This window comes from Nothoprocta perdicaria, unplaced genomic scaffold (assembly GCF_003342845.1).
Source record: "Nothoprocta perdicaria isolate Ctin4 unplaced genomic scaffold, notPer1 scaffold_1, whole genome shotgun sequence".
Taxonomy (NCBI): Eukaryota; Metazoa; Chordata; class Aves; order Tinamiformes; family Tinamidae; genus Nothoprocta; species Nothoprocta perdicaria.
The window spans coordinates 986,565-1,006,514 of record NW_020454093.1 but is presented as its reverse complement, the minus strand read 5'-3'; positions in this window follow the sequence as shown (position 1 = coordinate 1,006,514).

Sequence of the window (19,950 nt, the reverse complement as noted above, 5' to 3'; positions counted from 1 at the left end):
TGTTGTGTAAAGTATTGCCTTGGGGATGGAAATATTATTTGATTTTGAGACAGTGTTTTAGCCATCTATATCAGTATTTTTTTACTACTTACTATGTTCAAAAGTGGACTCATATGTATATATGGGTGTTTTGGATATATGTTATTCTTCCTTGCTTTGTACTTGTACCATATAAATGGTTGTGTGTATAAATGTGATTCCCTGGAAATGTTTAATATAATCTAGCTGGCTTTGACAGCTTCTGCATTCTGCTGTAGCAGCCGGAGGTACTTGAAGAAAAAAAAACCAAAAAGCCTTTACACATGGGAATTTAGATGCTGCTAAACCTTTAAGGTAAACCAGCTTTTTTATGGCTTGCCATCTGCTTTGTTGGAAGAATAAAATGTGGGAACAGTGAAATAGGAATAGCAGGAAAGCAAGTCAATAAAAGCATGTCCGAACTTCTCTGAAGCCTAAAGTAGTATGTTTGAATATCTCATCAAAACTAAGTTTAAAAAATTGTAAGTTATCCCACTCAAAGAGGTGCAGCTAGGAGAAGCTACTTATCTTCTAGAAGCCTCCTTCTGTTCCCACTTGTCTAGAGCACTGCATCAATCCTCCCATCAGGCATTAGGACCACTTTTCCTCTAACGACACATATGCTCTCATTTTATTTTAATTCCCTTTACAATATCTGAGTTTTCACCAAGTCTTTTTTCCTAAATTTGCCTGTGACAATCTTTTGTCATCCTCTACTTTATTTCTTTTCCATATGATCTTTGGCAGCATCTGAACTTCCATCCCTCTCTGTAGTCATTAAATGATTGCTCTTCTAATGTAATTACATTCCCAAATCAATTTCATTGGTTAAGCCTATCAGTATTAATGTGCTAGTGTTGGGAAAATGAACATCTAGATATTTTTTAAAACAGTACTAATAGGAGAAACACTGTGCTGAAGGGAGATTATTTGTGGAGGTCCTTAGGATGAGTATTCAACATTTGCATTAAGGAATTTAGAACAAAATGCAGAAACTCCAGTCAAATCTCTTGATGATGTAGCTGGGAAGCTATATGAGAAACAGTCGTTTCTTTTCTGAAGGGACTATCACCTTTACACATTGCAAGAGTAAAGCATGTGAGACTAGTAGTTTCTGATGGGTGTTGTGTTGTGTTGTGTTGTGTTGTGTTGTGTTGTGTTGTGTTGTGTTGTGTTGTGTTGTGTTGTGTTGTGTTGTGGAGATTTGTGAGTTTACATAGGGAGCAGAGAGTAGCCAAAAATCTTAGGGGAAGAAACAGTGAAGAGGCAAAAAACCAAATACATTGTTGGGATAAGTCTGGGAGTGCAGCTTAAGAAATATAGAGAGGGAGAATATGCAAAGGACAGTAAGAGAACTAGAGAGAGTAAAAATAAAAAAGTACTTTGGGGTTAAGTATTGACTGGAAAGGGGGATAAGGACTGAGTAAAGATACTTGAACCTGCTTAATTCATTTTCATGGGGAGGAAACAGGRCACTGTCTAATCTTGAATTGTCTGCTAATCCTAGAGGTTGGTCAAAAGGAATAGCAATAACAAAGCATTGCAATTTACTAGGCAATTATCAGGCCTTATCAAATGGCTATAGCAACCTGAGTATTGTCTGAGGTGAGTTGTTTGTTAATGCCCTGAAGAAAAAGGGCATGCATTATTAATTCTCAGGTTATTTCTTCGTAGGAAAGCTCTTCTGTGTTTTTGTGACTCTATTTGTCTTGTGCAGAAATAGAAATTTGAAAAAAAATCCTTACTTCAGATTTTACTGTGTCACAAATTCACAGAATGGCAGAGATGGGAAGGGATCTCTGGACCTCATCTAGTCCAACCTTTCTTTGCAAAACAAGATCAGAYAGAACAGATTGCTCAGGCCACGTACAGTCCATTATTACTTAGTAATTAAGCAGATGATGTATGTATAATTTTGTACAGCAAATAGAAAAAGCATTGATTTTGTTACACAAAAAGGTATAGAGACGGCAGTTAATTGGTGTGCACGTTTTAACAATGTCAGAAGAATGGGTTTCAACTTTCTGTATTAAAATGTATTTGGGACTTGCTTTTTTAAAATGAAAACTCATTAGGAAGAAAGTCATATATGGGTGGGTCATTTTATACTTAACAATATATAGTATTACAAAATTATGTTTATGGGCTGGTGAACTTGCAGTTCCAGATAGCAAGCAGTTGTAATGAGCTATCTTTGATCATCTGTGTAAAAGTCTTGATTTTAAAGCYTGTGAAAGTCCACTGCTGTTTGATCCAGTGTAAACTTGAAAGCCTTTTTGCAAAACATGGGACAATATGAAGAAGACCTTAAAGTGTCAGTTGCGGATATTGTGAACTTAATTTCTACAGGTGTTCACACTGATTAAAGCACTCCTAGAAGACGAATGTGTTCAAAAGTAACTTTTAGTTTCATTTGCGTTTTGTATACAAAACATTCTGCAATGTTTGAGTTGGAAGTTTTGGGTGAGTGGTARACTTAGGAGATTGAGACCTTTTCAGTAGGCCTCAAGTAAGATACTCAAGACACTCAAAAATATAGATTACTTTTGATTCCTTGACTTGACATTGGCTATGTCAGAATGAAACTAGCACTAAATTTGTTATTGATTTGTGTGCAAGAATTGGTGTTGTGTATATAAAGAGTCATTATATTTCTGCAGGTAATTTTCTGCAAAAGATATATTTGGTTAATTATRTTTGTCTCAGTCTGAATCTACTTACATGTTCCTGCATAGAAGAAGATACTATTTTGATACCATGAACAAATATGTAAACAGAAAAACAAAGCAATATATTCTACAAGTCTTAGAATATCATCAAAATATGAAATAGCATGCTCAAGCACAAGCCTATCTACCAGGATATAAATAAATTTGTTCTAGTATTCTTGATATTCTGGGGAATTCAGAGTAATGTAAGAAGTCTATYTTCTGAGTTTCTCACATCATCCTACCATTTTTTTTCTACTTTTGACTTCTTGCTATATTCGAACAGGAAGTACTAGCAATATGCTCTTGTACCATTTCCACATAGGGAGCACATACTTAATTTTCCTTCATATGAAGAGAAATCAATCCATATCCTTTCCTATAACCTTCTGGAGAGTCCTCTGGCAGCGCTGGAACACCCTCTGATCTAAATCCCATTTGCTTCGTCCTTCCGAGTATCAGCCTCACAGCCACGTCCAGGAAACCCTACAGTCTCCTCTGTGCCCAAAGGGCATTTATGAGTATTCTCAAAAAGAAATGTTTCCAGGAGGTAGCCCTATTAGTGCCAAACACAACTACTCTAATATTTGGGGTTTCAACAAGACAGAATGCTATAAAATGTAATGCAGTCCAGTTTCCTTGACTGCGTTYGCACATATCGTGTGACAACAACCAGTGGAACTCCTGGCACGCACGAGGCGAGTGGGCTTGGCACGCAGGTAGCACAAATTCCTTCTGCAAGGGGAGCAATCCCAACAGAAAGCATTCTGTATTTGTATTAGTTGCTGTAAGTTTACATTGGAAAATCAAAACCTCATTAGACATTGTCTGCAGGGAACTTTTACCAGACATGTTGAAGTAAAATTCACTCCACCCTCTTTTCAACAGCTGCTGTGGAAGCCAAGAACAAATGTTAAATTAGGTGTGGATGTAGCAAGTGTAATAGTGTGACTGATCCTCAAGAAGGAATACATAAAGCTAAGCACTCAGATGTCTAATAGAGGTAGTAGGACCCTGATATTAAGCAACCAGCTTTCAAAATTGAAGCAAATACTGTCTGCTACATTTATACTTTTCCTGTGATAATCTTTCTACAAATGCTAAGTATCTCTATGACTGAGGCAAGAGGCGGGTAAGCCATTGTTTTGTAACGGAGTGGTTTAAGATAAGTAAGTTGTTTACCCACAATTGCCCATGAAGTTATTCACACAAAAATGGAGAAAGCAATCTGGAGCATCAGTCTTTTGCTCAGATTAGAAGACCATCTCATTAACTTATGATGCTACAGCATAGTAATTTTAACTGCTTTTCATTCAGTGGGCATGTTGAAGATTTGCCTTTCTAACCACATTTCTTCTAAAGACAGGTCAGTGGAAAAAACATAGCTGAGAATCATTTTTTGAGTTCCCCTTCTCTCTGTGAAGCATTGTTAACTATGCAGCTTGATTTCAATGTAACCAAGAGGGAAAAATGTCTGCATCCTGTTGCTCAAGTCTGTGAGTATTCTACTTTTGTGTCACAGTATTTCCCACAATATAGCAAAAAATAAAAAGATGGGAAATGAAATCAGCTGTCTAGCAGTTGTACAAATAATATGTATTAAAAATAAGATTGGATTCTCAAGAACAAAAGAGCAAATGTCTCAACAAAATTGAGACATTCAACCTAAACATCCATAATAAACTAATTAGAACTGATTTATGGTAAGAAGCCTTTTATGCTGCAAAAGCATGGAGGAAGTGAAATAATTTCTGCCTAACACTTTGGCCTTCTGCAGCCTGTCTCATTCGTCTTTGCGCAAGCTTCGGGAAGATTTGTCCTTATGACAAATCCCAGGAATGTTGTGTCTTCCCCTTCAGCTTAGTGCAGCTAGAGAAGAGAGCAGAGCTGCCAAATTGGATGATGATTTATTGTAGCCGCTCAGAAATAAGCTGCAGTAAGCCCAGAGTAAGATGCTGTTCTACCCTTTTTTAATTGTGATTTTGCTTTCGGTTTCATGTGCAAAGGAACAAAATCAGCATATTTTCTGGTTTTGCAGCCTGCTTTCTCCATTTGGAATTGATATGAAGACCTTTCCTGTTGCTATCAGAGATTTTTATCTTTCTTATTTTTCTTAGCAGATATTTTTGCTTGATGAAACTTAATCAAGAAGCATGGGCATGTGATTGGGATTCAGATTGCCAGAGTAGGTAAGATCAGTACAAAATAAAAATACTAGGACTAGAGGGATTTTTTTTTCTTTTAATGGAATGATTCATTCAGATTCAGCATGGGGATTCAGGCATCATTGTCCAATGCTTAGAGCTGTTTCCTGTCACAAATTTTATAGGCCTTTTCATTGAAAAGCTTGCTTTTGTGACACAGTTGCATATACGATCAGTCAGTAGGAATCACAGGGGCAGTCATGTTATGTGAGGTTCTTCCTAAAGGGCAAGAGTCCATGTCACGAAACGTGCTGACTTGCTCAAAGCAAGGCTCATGCAGAGAGAGGACATCTCTGAAGTTAAAGACCCCAGATTAGGCAGCCAAGACCAAAGTTTTATGCCTGAAAGCCATTGGGATGTGAAAACAATGGGATGTGAGAGGGTGACCTTGCTTGGTTTCATCACCCCAGTTCAAGTCTGTGAAATGAGAAATGAAACTAAAAAGCACAAGATAAACAAGCCAAAAAAATGAAAGATACAGTCTCTGWTTTCACAAAAGATGTATGTATGTTATGCAATAATGGCTCTGGATCCTATTCCCTAGCACATCATTTAATTTTGAGGGAAATAAAAAATTGGGCTAAAGTGGACACAGGCACATTTTAGAAAATCCCTGTTCTTGAATACTGAGATCTACTGAACTTTCCCTAGCTCAGGGGAAAAAAAAGTTGAAATTGGTGTTAACATCTCAGTCAGGCTGGTCTGAGCTTTTTGTTCCCTTATTGCTTGCAAATGTAACACACTTGCCCTCCCTCTCACCATGGATGTGTTGCCAAATAGAGGTTACTCCACACCCAGCCCTATGATTAAAATCTGAATAGAAAACTGTCATGAAGTAGAATCCCTGTGAGGGCCCCCAAGATGTCTCAATAAATGCTAGTGCTGGTAGTGCTTTCTCTTTATTTTTCTGGCTTTTTTTTTTCAGGCCTTTTATAATTAATTGCTTTCCATTGTAGCACGTAATTATTTGACAGAGTTTTGCTGAGAGGATCCATAAGTGAAGTCCGCATCTCACGGAAGTCAATCCCAAACCTTATGTGAACTTCAGTAAAGTAAGGATGTGATTGACCCATGGGTTCTTAAAAATTCTTTAAAATGGCCGCATTTCAGTGGTGCTCTGCATCAGAGAAGACAGACTACAAGCAAGGTACATGGTGGATAGAGGGCAACTTTAGAAGCAGAAGATCTTTAATGATGAGGACAATGTATAAAAAGGGATCTTTCTTAGCCGTGCTTTGCAGGAATGGGGTTGTCCCTGGCTCAGTTTCTGATGAATAGAAGATTTGTTTATGTTCTAGAGAGAAGAGTCTAGGCTATGGATTGTGGTAGCCCTGGTAGCTTCAGAAATTCCTTCTGTCTTCCTGCTCTCTGTGCTGAGTAGTGCTCTGAGTCTTGATAAACAGTGTGCTTGCCTGTACCGAATACTGGATTAGGGGTTTCAGACAACTTCTGAAATAAATTCATATAACTATAAATTTAAATAAGTATAGCTGCCCTAAATATATGATTTATTAAAGACTCAAAAACCTGCTCAGCCAACAACCAGCTTTTTTCTAGCCACTGTTGAGCAGAGATGCTGAGCTATGGTCTAAGATGGTAGCGACTATTCTTATGAGTATAGTAAGTTTTTTATTTTCTGAAATGCAGCTGTGGTTATGCCTTGTCTAATAAGAGAAGCGAGTACCAGAGCAGATGGGAGATCTCTGAACAGACTGGTGTTGTGAGTGAACCTGTGAAGTGTTTGCTTACAACCATGCGAGAGGTTTATGAAGGAACCAATTTAGTATCTCCTCAGTGCTCTTCCTTCCCATGTGCCGTCCTGTTGCTTACTATATGACAGCACCTCTGTCCCTCTGTCCAAGGGCTGAGCTGAGTCTGGCCCTGCACTAAAGCACCTTCTCGTTAGTCTCTGTTAAAGTACATGCTGCCATGGCATTTGCTGCAATGAAGTGAGTTGTGTTTCAACCAGTGTCAGGGTATTTCATATTCAGATGCTCAAATGTATTGAGGACAGCATACAAATGCTTTTTAAATAAGATGTGTATATTTAGATACAAAACTGCTGCAAAAACACCTTGGCTGTGAAGTGAAATATCTAACCAGCTCTTGGCATTGACAGGTATGAATGTGTCAGTTGTGTTAGACATAGGAACAATTACAGAGGATCCTCATGCCTCTCTCTCGTAACTTGGTGGCATATGACATGCAGTTCTTGTTTCAAGAACAGGGAACTGAGCATGGCAACTAGATCAGGTTCTAGCTAGTATTATGATCTGTTGTCCACCTGCGTGTTTACTCAAGCTTCTGTTGGGAATGTCTCACTCTCAACTTCTTGTTGTAAATGTGCAATGTGAGAGAGATGTTCTCAGATTTCCTGCTTGTTTCCTTATTTTCTTGCTTCTGTTGTCAAATACTAAAATTCAGTGTTGTCAAATACTAAAATTTAGTGTTCCTAAACTATTCCTGTTATTATTGCTTGATTTTATCATAAATGGGTAATAATAGACCTGAGAGGGAGTCAGACTCCGTAGCTGTTTGTTCCCTCCCCTTGTCTGGCTGCCAGCTGTGTTGCTCAACCCATTAGGAAGAGTGTTTCAGTAAAATTTCTTTGTTAGTTTTGTCCTTTAACATACCAAACCCAGCAGTTTGGGGAGGAGAATTGGTCACGAAACCTAGTTTCCAGTTTGTATCTCACACTAGCTCATTAAAATTATGAGCATGTTGCGAAATGAAAATAAATATAATTTGGGTTTATCTGGTATAAATCTAGCTTAGTCATGCTGATAGAGGCTGTCTACATTTGTTAATTATATCCTGACAGGCCTCAGCTTGAGACTTTTAAGACATCACAGATTTTCTGATACAAACTTTGTTTCCCTAAAGTGCCAGTACCTGAAAGCTTTGTATTCATAAAGACAGCACGGCATTCAGACAGTCACCCAAGATGAAAGTTGCACTTAATATCCATTTACTTGCCATATAGGGCTTGTCTTCCAAAACCCTGTTAGTCATGTTCTTGCATTCTGCATTCATCACCACACACCGTAGCTGTATCTCCTAAGGCTGTTGCCTGTCAGGTCAGATGCCAAAATTCTCTGAAGAATAATTCCTTAGACAGTTGTCCTGAAATTAAATATCTTTTGTCAAGGAAATATCTCATTCATGGGAAAGAATTGTTCCCCCAGAGTGATCTTAGTTTAAGGAATTTTCAGAAGAACCAGCACCCGTTACTGCTTTTTGGATGCTGGAAGCAAACACTCATCAGGGAACTTCCATTTGATATTTGGGAATGCATCTTTCTGATGATGATAGCTCTGCTAAAATATCTACAACCAAAGGTCATATTTTCATATACGTTTTCTTGCTCAGTCAGGAAAGAAAGACAAAAAGACAAATAACATCTGTAATCAAAGATCAGGGACTTGTTCCCTCCCTATAGGATATGGGTAATTCCCTTTTGTTTTTTAAATCCTCTCACGGTTCTCTTGAGTTTTACTGTTCATATGTCAGAGTTCTACTCAGTGTAAATACAGTACTGATGATAATAGTGCTACTAGCAACTATATCTTAGGTAGATGTAAAGAGGGCACTAATTTCCATCATCAGCAAGTAACTGGGACAAAATAAAACACCAACTTTAGAGGATATTCCTCACTACAAAAACTCTGTAAAATAATTTTATAATTTACTGTTTAAAATATATTCTTTTTATTTTGAATTTAAAAATGCTGCAGAGATTTTAACAAGTAAGTGTTAAACCTGCTGTAAGGAACACATATGGAAGAGGAGAGAGTTGCTAAGTACAAGCCAAAACTGGATACCTAAAGCCCAGAGAGAGAACAGATGTTTTACCACCTGCAAGCTCTTTTCTACCAAAAAATAATTGAGATTTGGATGCTCCATGTTGCACCAGTTTTTGTTTCTTTTTTAAAGCTGACTTCCCTTTTCCTTAAATTTAAAGCATTGGCAGACTAAAAGAAAAAAAAAACACACATACACACATTAGTGTTATATCCTAGTTTTACTCAGTGCTTACAGGAAAATGTTAAATTGAAGTTTCTGTCTCCAGGGGTTAGTAACGTATGGTTAGTATAGTGTTGTTATGAAAAGAACATAGTTACAGTGAGAGCATATGGCCAAATAAAAGAGAGAATCCAGCCTTKCAGAGATGCTGTTCTCAGGGAAAGGCAAAGGCAAGGGCTGACGAGCATAGATGAGTTGCTAGCCGCAACTAAGCTGCTTATTCTGCTTCCTAAACATAAGGATATTGCTTCAAGAYATGCAGTATGTTTCAATGGCAATTTCAATGATGTACTGGATTTTAGCTGTATCAGTGAAGTTTTAGGAGGAGATCTGTGAGAAGTGCAATCTCTGTCATGGAACACAAAGTCACTGAGCATATARAATAAAAGGAACAGCTCAGCGTTCTGATAAAATGCGATGTGCATCCCTTGCTCTGGGACAGAAGGTCCTGAAGACAGTTGCTGAGGGAGGCTCCTGAACACGAGTGGGTCAGAATACAGCAGAGTAGCAAGAAAGCTGAGCACAAAGACACCAAGGAAAGGAGTGCGTTAAATTAATGCAGGTACAAGATTTAGCTRTAGATCTAAGCTAAAACCCTGCTTCTACTTCGCTAGTTGGTCTTTGAGTTCAAAGAAACAAAGTGAGTTCTGCCCATTGCCCCGAGCAATGGTACCACATTGCTCCTGATGAAGACAACAGGAGTTTTGCCTGTGTATGTAGAGTACCTTGTTTCTATGCACTGCCCTTAACTGAATGATAACTCATACTCTGCCAAGAACAGGATAGTGCCTAGAGTCAATAGTACAGAATACGTTCATTTCTAAACAACTAGAAGAGAGTTTACTTTACTGACAGATAAACAGGAGGAGGCAGCTGTAAAAGGAATTCCATTGACCACTGACCTGAAAACATGTAGCTTTCCATAAAATAAGCCCAAACTAAATAAAAGACTATTTAGATTCTGCAGAACTACTTCCTTCAGAACAAAGCCAATTAATTTTAGAGGAAAATATGAAGAGGATATGTTGAGAGGGAAAAGGCAGGCCTTTCTAGGTTAAATTGCCATGCATTTCAATATCACTATACGGCCTCTCTCATGTTAGACCAGAACAGATGTCCTGACTASTTACGCCTGTGCACACAGACTTGAGGCAGGCTAACTCAGAGCAATCAAAAATCTGATCAATCAAAAACAGTCAGAGCAATCCAAAATCTGATTTTGTTATAACATACCACAAAATAAAATTTTGTTTTATTTTTTCATCCTACTTGTCCTTCTCCACAATAAGGATGTGGTCTTAAAACTACTGGTGTTTCGTAATCGGGCAAACAGGCTGAGAACTGACATATATCCTGGAGTTATGGGTTTAGCAACCCACAATAGAAGAGACTTGTATACCCAAATATGCCTAAGTATCACTGAAATCGCTCAAGAGTCTTTGTACTTGAGGCTCCCAACAAACATAATCCAACTTTTCAGATGCTGTCGTGAGATTTCCTTCATTAATGATCACATTGTCCAAGAATTTGCTGCTAAGTTAGACTCAGATGTGAACATCAATGGATCCTTTTGGAACTTTATTGAGGTTATGTAACTTCTGTGCAAAACCTAAGCTTTATTGTGGCAGTTATAGTTGGCTTTAGTCTTAGTAAGAAACAGTAAGTTTCTATAGAGTACCTCTGACAAAAAACATGTACATTTAAATACAGACAAAATATTTAAACTGGGCCTATTAAAAAAAAAAAAAAGGTCTAAAAAACTTCAGATGTCAGGCTGTTCATCTTGTAAAATAGAAGCATGCTAAAACACTCTGTTCCTTACAGGAAATTTTACTCTTACCTGAATGCCATAGTGCATGACTACTGCTCAACCACAGCAAATTATGTAACATATACCCTTTCTTACCAAAGCCAGACTGACTAATCCAAGCAGCAGAATAAAAAAATCCTAGAGAAAATCTAGGGAATGAAATATTGCCAGAAACTCTCCCAAATAAATGGTTTCCCATTCAGTAGTGAAGGAAATGAATGAAAGTCCTAAGGCTGGTAAAAAGTGTCTGTGCAAAYCATGTATCTGTCACAAAATCTGAATAGTAGAAGATGGATACCCCAGGCCAAGTTTCCTGACAGTTGCAGCTGAAGAACGTCGAAGAGGAGTGGCCACCATGGGAGACTCTATTAAACCATCTGCAAAGGCAAGTGAGCCCTTGGGGAGGCCAGCCTGACAGCTCAGCCTCTAGGATAAAACAGCTTCAGAGGCCACTCGAAGCATAGACAAAGCTGGCTTGTATCAGTGAAAGACGGTGTGTAGACACTCTGTGTCTCTGAATTCATACAGCTCTACAGACGCTTAATGTAAATGATCCTTTCCAGTGATGCTGTAGAGTATAGGCCCTGTCTACCTTCTGGCATTGAACCTAGGCAGCGCTCCCGTCTGGAGTGGGGGGCTTTCCTGATTCCCTGGGACACTGGTACGGCACAGTGTGGTACTGSAGGCGCTTCTCTGTGCGTCGGGTCACCCTGGGGTTGGAGGTTTTGTTAGTTATTGAATTATTTGTTAAATTATTGAAATACTGTTGTTGAAATATTTGTTAAATTATTTGTGGATCTGGCAGGCCACAGTTTACAGGGTGGTATTTTAAGGTAAGCAAAAGTAGGATTTGCTTCAGAGTTCCTACTGTATACCTTTTGGATGCTGCGTCACACCTCAGTATGTTTAATGAACTTGAAAAGAGTGATTATGTTAGTATGAAAAAGTGTTTAAGTTCAGYAGGAAGTTTATTATCATTTTCACKTATAATTGATGGAAGAGTTATTAGTGGAAGATAACCACCTTTTGGGGGTCTGTTTGCTGTTGTTGTCATATGATACATATTTTCAAGTAGATTTGTTCTTTAGAAATGGGAAAAAAAATCCTGTAAAACGTGTAAATGTGGTTATACCATAATATTTTACAAATTCAAGGTTGATTTTTGSTAAAAAGTCTCAGAAAATCCAGAAAAAGCAGAAATGCAAGATTTGTTTCAAATTATTTGGGGGATTTCCATTCAAGCAAGATTTTACTCCTCATTTGCTTTAGATAATTCACAGTCATTTCTATGAAGAAAATATTCTCAATCACAAATAATTTTTTGAGTTCAAAGTTTGGATCAGCCAGCTAAATTGATCTTTTTTGTTTGTCCACTATTTTGTTTTTTTTTCCAAACAGAAAAAATGTTTCCCTTCCCAGCTCTGGTAGTAGGGTAAAAGTGCCAGCCGAACTGCTGGGATTTATTCCAGTGAAACAAYGAAGAGTTTGACCTTTCCATATGTTCCCTAGGCAGTCTGAGTTTTCTGTCCCTGGGGCCTTCTGAATGTATTCAGGAAAGGTAAAGGCTAGAAACTGCCTCAGAGGTGAGGTCATTTCTAATGAAGAGTTCCTTTAAAAGTTATATCCTTTTCCATCAGCATTAATAAGCTTTTTTCCATGGTAATCTTTTATTGTTTTTTATACATATATAAAAAAAAAATCTGGTGTACGTCTTAGGTGAACTGAAACCAATTGATTGACGGGCCATGTTTATTACATGGGCTAAAATGTGAACTGCTTGTGCATGATAATGATGGCAAATCATTAGACTTTCCTGACAAGGCTGCACTGAGCTAGTGGGACTTCTGTCTCGCGGATCTCTGCCAATTCAGCAGAGCAGGGATCCTGTTGGGAGAGCCCCTTTTTACACCAGGTGGACCTTTCTGTAATTTTGAGCAGAGCTTCAAGGCTTTTGTTGGCACTAACCAAACCTTTTCCAGCAGTGACAGAGAATATAGCTAACATGCCTTCATGACCACAGCATTTAGCAACTTTACCATGTTATCGACAGGCATTGTTGCTATATTGTAATGCCTTTTTTGTCATATAGAATATCAAAGCAAAAACTATCTGTCAAATATTACAGTGGTTTCCAAAATATGAAAGAAATGGGACCTGCGAACATGGTCCAACAACTACATCCTGGGATTTGTTTTGAATGCAAGTGAGATGAGTGTGAGCTGAGAAATTAAGCCCCCTAAATCTAGCCYGTGGATGTTGCCAGCTTATTTAAGGGACACAGTGTTATGTAGTTGAAGTGATCATGGCAGATTGCTAATAGCAAGTGATTAGTAGCTTAGGCATATTTATTTAGGAAATATAATAGACTGAAAGACTTCTGTTTGGAGTAGATAGGCCATCATCTTTCAAGTAAAATAATTCCTGTCGATTATTATTCCTTTTGTCATAATTCAGGCTTAAAAAGTAGGAATTGCAGATGAATTGCCATCGACTGGGCTGTAGGTAGACATGATGCTGACAATAACAAAGAAGTGGAAAAGGTGATTTTTGAGCTTATTTTTATCTCTAAGTAGGAAATACCAAATATATAATAGTAAAGGGAATACTAAAATGCTAATTTCTAATATCCCTATGTTTCTGACATTTTCACCTTTAAAATGCCTCTTTAGAAACTGAAAATGCTATTACATTTTATAATAAAATAATTGTCCTATATTTTCATAGTAAATCAATGGGAAAAGTATTAAAAGGACAGCAAAAGCACTTCTGTGAGTCCTACGCATTAAATTCTGAAGCACTGTTTATTGCACTTACATTCCACATAWGCATCAAGAATATGATACTTGAACATAAGTGCTGTATGAAGCTAATTATAAAAACACAACATAAAATGGAAAAGAATAGAAACTTCRACTGCTGTGGGTTAATTGCCCTGAAGCTTACAGAAATGGGGACATTAAAGTCTGATTTACTTTATCGGGATAAGGATTAGTTCTCTTATCTCTTCCATGGCTACATTCTGATAGTCATACTTCTCCCTCCTCTGGGTAGAAAACTGCTTTATGGAATAAGCTCYTACTGAAGAGGTAAGGAAGCTGACCTGTAAGAATTCATTCTAATTGGAGTTAGTCTCTCTTTTTGAATGTGTGTGTATATATGTATGTGTGTGTATGTGTATATGTATGCATATGTGCATTGTTCCTACACTGTGCTCCTACACTACATCCRTGGGGTAACTGAAATTATTTGTGGTGGATTTACAGCAGGAAATATTTTGCAAATTCCCTTAGCCACTCCTTCCTTGCATCATCTGAAATTATCACTCATCTCTTTCAAAGAGAAGCACAAGAGTTAGCTGCACCAGTGAGGTTATTGGAGTATCTCTCTGTTGGGTTTTGAAATGCTTCTGCCAGTTAGACAGAGTAAATGGTCACATTTCCTAAGCAGTGATTTCCTACAGTAAGTTTCTAAACAATTTCCAGGAAACTAACGAGGAATATACTGACTTAATGTTCCAATTTACACCTGGTAAATCTTCACCTTTTGGGAAAACACTTCATTTAAGAGTGGCTTATTTATTTTATGGCTGCTCCTAACTGTTATCTTTGCTCTGCAGGAAGGTCACCATGGTATAGTCTATTGCTCCAGGAGGAAAAAGAGCAATCCCACCTCAGCCACCAAAATGTTTACATGATGTGGTGTTGAGTTTATATGTGGAGYTGAGAGAACTGTTCAGTCTAATTGCAAAGAGTTCTGGACTTCTTTGCCATGATTCTATAAATGTGCTAAACATTGCACTGTCATCTGAATGCAGTTTCGTTATGGTTACGCCAATTGTCTGTCATATGGTTTTGGTACAACAAAGAATAAAGACAAAAATCACAACTTCTTTTGCAAAGACAGGTAAATACTCATTATTGATTTTGAGATACRGTGGATTTGATCTCAATTTGATCTCATTTTTCTATCTGCTTTCCAAAGTACCATGCATTCTTTTCCTTGATTCATTCCCATACATTACAGCTTCCTTGTGATTTTAGTTGGCATCTTGGTCTTGCTTTCCAAGGATATACATGGCCATAGATTAGTGTTTACTCAGTGTGATTTCTACAATTCTATGAATTTCTTGCTTTCAGACTGGCTTTCTTATAAACGCTGTACACAGATTATAAATGATTTAAGTTATTTTTCAAAGACGGAATAAATACAGAATTGCTGTCCTACAGCAATTGTGTATCAGATGACCATCTTTATGATGATTTAACATATCTTTCATCAGATGGCAAGCTCTCTCAAGTTCTGCAAACTGGCTTCTATTTGAAAAGTGATAACTTAATGATGTTTTATCATGCACTTATTATGTCTTTTATTTCTTTATGCTAATATAACCCAGTCTGCCAAGATCTATTTTATACCTTATCTGCTTTTGTATTGTTATAAAGTATAAAGATATTGAATATTTCCTCAGTAGGAGTTGGTGTGTATCCATATACTTAACTATTTAGTAAGTCATCTCACTATTTCAAACTAGTAAGGGTATATCTCAAGGATGAGCAGCTGGTAGAGTTTTTGGGAAGGAGTGGTAGGAGTCCTTTCATAGTGCCTCATGCCAAACTGGAGATGTCTGTAATATTCAAATATCTGCCCTTTTCATTTGGCTGCTAATAGAATCTCTGTTGTGTTTTTTTTTTTTTTTTTTTTTTTAAGGCATTTTAATCTAAAAAGGTCACTATGTAAGTACTTTTCTATAAGAGCCTTCATTTACTATCTGGAATCTAGTACTGGAATTATTCCGTATATGGGAGCATTTTTTTTTCAAGTTAGGAATACGACTAATATTTTTGTTTGACTTGGCGCATAGTAATAGAAATGTTACTATATGGGTAATATGGAAGCAGAAGGACTCTAATATCCTTATGAAGGGCAGTTGATCTGTGGTCCTTTACTCTATTCTAGTACTGGTATATTTAAGTAGTTTCAGTACTGGTATATTTAAGTCACATCATCCTATTTCAGAACTTAACTCTACTGGACCGATTCTTAAATGAATGCCATAGCAAAACTTTTCAAGGGTGTCTGCAGACCTGCTCACATCTTTCCTTATAGCAGCTCATAGATGAGTGGCTCAGTCCTCCAGACTGAAAATCTCAGTCTAAAACTGTGATCATTTTCCTGAAGCAGTCATCAGCACTGTGTGTTTTAAAGCAGCTGCAACTGCACTTAAATTATTTTCCTTCCCTAATCCTTCATTCAAAAACAATTTACATGTGTATACATAAAATGGTTCTGTATGTATACCTACATCTAATTCTAATGGTACAAATTTATCAGGATTATAGAGAAGCTTTATGTTGGGTTTCTATTTCTGTTTAAAATAATACCTTTTATTTACTATCATAATAACCAACTCAGAAAAATAAAAATCCACCATCCAGTTTCTGAGCATTCTACAGGAGCACCATACGAAGATACCCACTACCCTTTCTGACAGGCTATTGTATGCACAGTATAAATACATTGATTCTTGAGCAGATATGATGAATGCCCAGGTGGTCCCCAGTCTCCCAAAGGAATCTATCTCTGCCCCCAAGCAAAAAGAATAGCTCGCTTAGATCTGTGCTACCTTATCTGCCTTTCTTCAAAGCTTGCCTACGTTAAAACAGGGCTGTGCTTTCAGCTCACAAACTCAGAGTTGTGAATTAAGCCCCTGCACTGAATGCCAATGAGTTTTTTTTCATAGAGAAGTGGGTAGTCAATAATGAAACTTGGGTTGGAACTAGTACTCCCCATAGTTAGGATGATGTGTATGGTTGCATGAYCTCATACAAACAGAGCATTACATCTTTTCTATGAAAATAATTGCATTATTATGTAAAAAACAAACAAGCATGCAAACAACAACAAAAAAACRCACAAGTTACTGCAGTCATCTGGGGAGGCTTAGCTGTCTAGCCCTAAAAAGCATGCATTTCAAAAAAAAAAAAAAAAGGGCATATTTCTATTGAAATGTTTTCTGTTTTCCTCCTATAGAGACATAAGCACTGTTACCATATGTCTTTTTGTTTGGCCTTTTAAATTAGCACCTCAGAGCTTAAATGTCTCTTAAGTGAATGGAAGCCTTTTGAGGGAATTTGGGAGAAATGGGATTAGGGCCTAGATATTTATTGTAATAAAGACATAAGAGGTATAGATACCTCCAGTATTTACTTCTTTTTCATTTTTTTCAGCACATGTTCCTTCTCTTTAGCACCATTTTTCTTTTTGACTTGGCTTAGGGTATGCTGTGGCCCACATTCATTACAGACAAAAGACTTCCTCAATTTATTTCATTGTAACCAGCGTCTGATCTCCCAGTCAGTATGTATTTTCATTTTCTTATTAATATGTTTTAGACCTCAGAATATTCTTCTCCAAGCCAGACAAACCTTAGGAAGTCCATAAAGTTAGAGCTCTATACTCATAATGATTATTTGAAGTATTCATCTTGTACAGAGAAGCTTACTGATCAGAATCAACTCTGCCTTGTGCCATCATCTTTCCTGTCAAGGTGAGATGTATATAACTCTTGGCGGGATGCACTTTATTATGTCCTACATGCTTGCTCTCCTTTTGGAGAAGAGAGCCAGAAAGTACTTCTGCTCATCTGGACTGATGGGAGAACTATTGTTAGTCAGATACCTGTCATCTTTTGACAAGTCAAGGTTACTTGAATTGTTACAAGAATATTTAATAGATTATTATCAGTAGTAGTTTCTTTACTCAGATCTTTGCTTTACTTTGCTGCAGAAGTTCAGTGTATTCTTATGTGAAAGTTGTCCAAAGACATATTATGTATTACAAGGTATTTTTGTCTGTATTATGCAGGAAGTCAAGGTCACTTCTAGTCTTTAAAATTAGTATCTTTGCAACTTTTCAAACCGTCCCCCCCCCCCGCACCCCCAAACATCTACATTGGGATGGTGAATCCATTCCAACAGGAGGGCATTAGTGGATAACCGTCTCAGGAATTATAAATCCAATGAGTATTTTAATTGTGACTCTAATTATAGCAAACAGCTTATTACTTTTTTATGTCTTGGGGGGGCATATTTGAGATAGCTCTTTAATTTATTTTTACCTTTTATTTCTTTRCAATTATCTGTAAAAGAATGAGGCAAATTTCTTCACAATGTGAATATTTCCTCATCTTTTCCTCTTAAGATAAGAATCTGATTTACTTAACTTATTTTTACTGGTATGATATCAGCTCCAGTCCTGCCATGCACACGAAGTGTCAGCAAAAAGTTTTAGCATGGAGTAATGGAAGTAAAACCTTTTTCTTCCTCTATTTACCCTGTTCATCTCCCCTCTCTTCAGTTTCACAGCTGGTTAATTTAATTAAGAGGAACGAGCATTGCCAAGAAAATATGTGCAGCATGGGTATTAGCTCCCATGATTCTGTTTCCCTGGTGCTGATGGAAATGATTATGATTTCAGAAATGAAATTAGTGCTGCTGAGTGCTTTTCAGACACAATCAGCTACTCTTCAGCACTGGGAATTTGCAGAGGATTCTGTGAAAATAGACAATGACAGGGCCTTACATCCTGATCTTCATCAGTGTCCTRAGATACTGTAAGCATCAATGTGTGGGAACTCAAACACAAATGAAGAGTCAGGATTTTCTTGGCTTTTAAATCAAAATAGAAGGAGTGTTTGTCCAAGGAAAGGAGAGGCCCTGAAAGCAGATATGCTACACATTCAAGAAAGACATGTATGAACAGAAGACATTGGGTAAACTTTGCAAAAAGAAGCAAAGTCCATGAAAAGAGTTTTCTGCTGTTGACAAGTACAGCAATAGATTTAACAGGACTAACGGGGCTTTAGGCCCTCCATGAGCCCTGTGTAGTCAGCACATCTTTTGGGGTCTCGTAATGCCAACCTGCAGCTCCCTTGCGCACTGGCTGTCCAGTGAAAAATCTCAGTCCATGCAGCATCCACACCAAGGAATAAATCCTAATCTTTAAACATAGCTCAATTCTAAGGGGTTCATTAGTGTGAGAGCCCTTGGCTTGGCCTTCTGTTCACAAGCTGGAGCATGCTTTTTCATGTCAACTGTGAATATTGTAAATATAAGGGAAAAATGCTCTCACCTTTCATCCATGCAGCGTTTTGTATTGAACATTTGTTCTTTTTTTTTTTTCCATCTTGTGTACCTGGATTGTGTATAAGAAAACTATTGCAGTGAGTGCCCTTAGCAACATAATTAGTGTTGTTAATAAGGCACTGAATGTGCAGTACAAAGAGGTATGCTGAAAGTCTTTAGTGTGATGTTAAAAGCAGCAGAATGGACTGGAATATGTTAGAAAGTTTTAAAAAGCATTAATCCTGAGGGATATTGAGTACCTACAGGCAGAAACAATCCAACCCTCTGTGAATCTCAGTGAAATTATTGCAATATTGTAATAACTAGGGGTGATCAGCAGAATTATACTAGGTGAAGGATTTAATTAGAAACCACTTAGACTCTCATAYCACTGAAAATTACAACATGCCTTTTAGTCAATGAAATGAACAATATCCAAAGAAAAAAAAAAACATTGTAAAAAAATTATTCAAGACTTTCTTTATATTACTTCCACCTTATGAGAGCCTATTAAATCATTTCACAAGTCTGAAATGAGATATACCTATCCACTTTTGTAAAAATGAGTACTTCTGTTAAACTGAACATYTCAAGGCACTCTGCAGAAACACAGATCTACCAAGTAAGGTCTTCATCCTTCTGTGAGAATAATCTGCTAAACGCAGAGGAAGGTGGCTCCGTACAAAAGGGTGTGCAAGGCTGTGCAATACCGGAGCTTCCAAGTTTACCAAAGAACAGAATTAACAAAAGGGGCTGGATAAAAAAGAAAACAGTCCTTGGGAGTGTGAAGGTATGAATGGATGTACAGCCAATGACACAGTATGAATATATGTGTGCACACATTAAAACTGCATAAATCTCCTTATACCCTTTTCCCATTTGCATCCCACATGCTTCCGCCAAGCCTCTCGAGACRGTGTAAAAGAGCTGGGGATCTGAGGGCAGTGTCTGAGTTGTGAAAAAGCTACATTTCACTTATCTTTCCTCCTATCCTTGCACCCCGATGCTTTGCAAAACGAACAAGCTACATATCTACATATCATAACCAAAACTACGTATCAGAG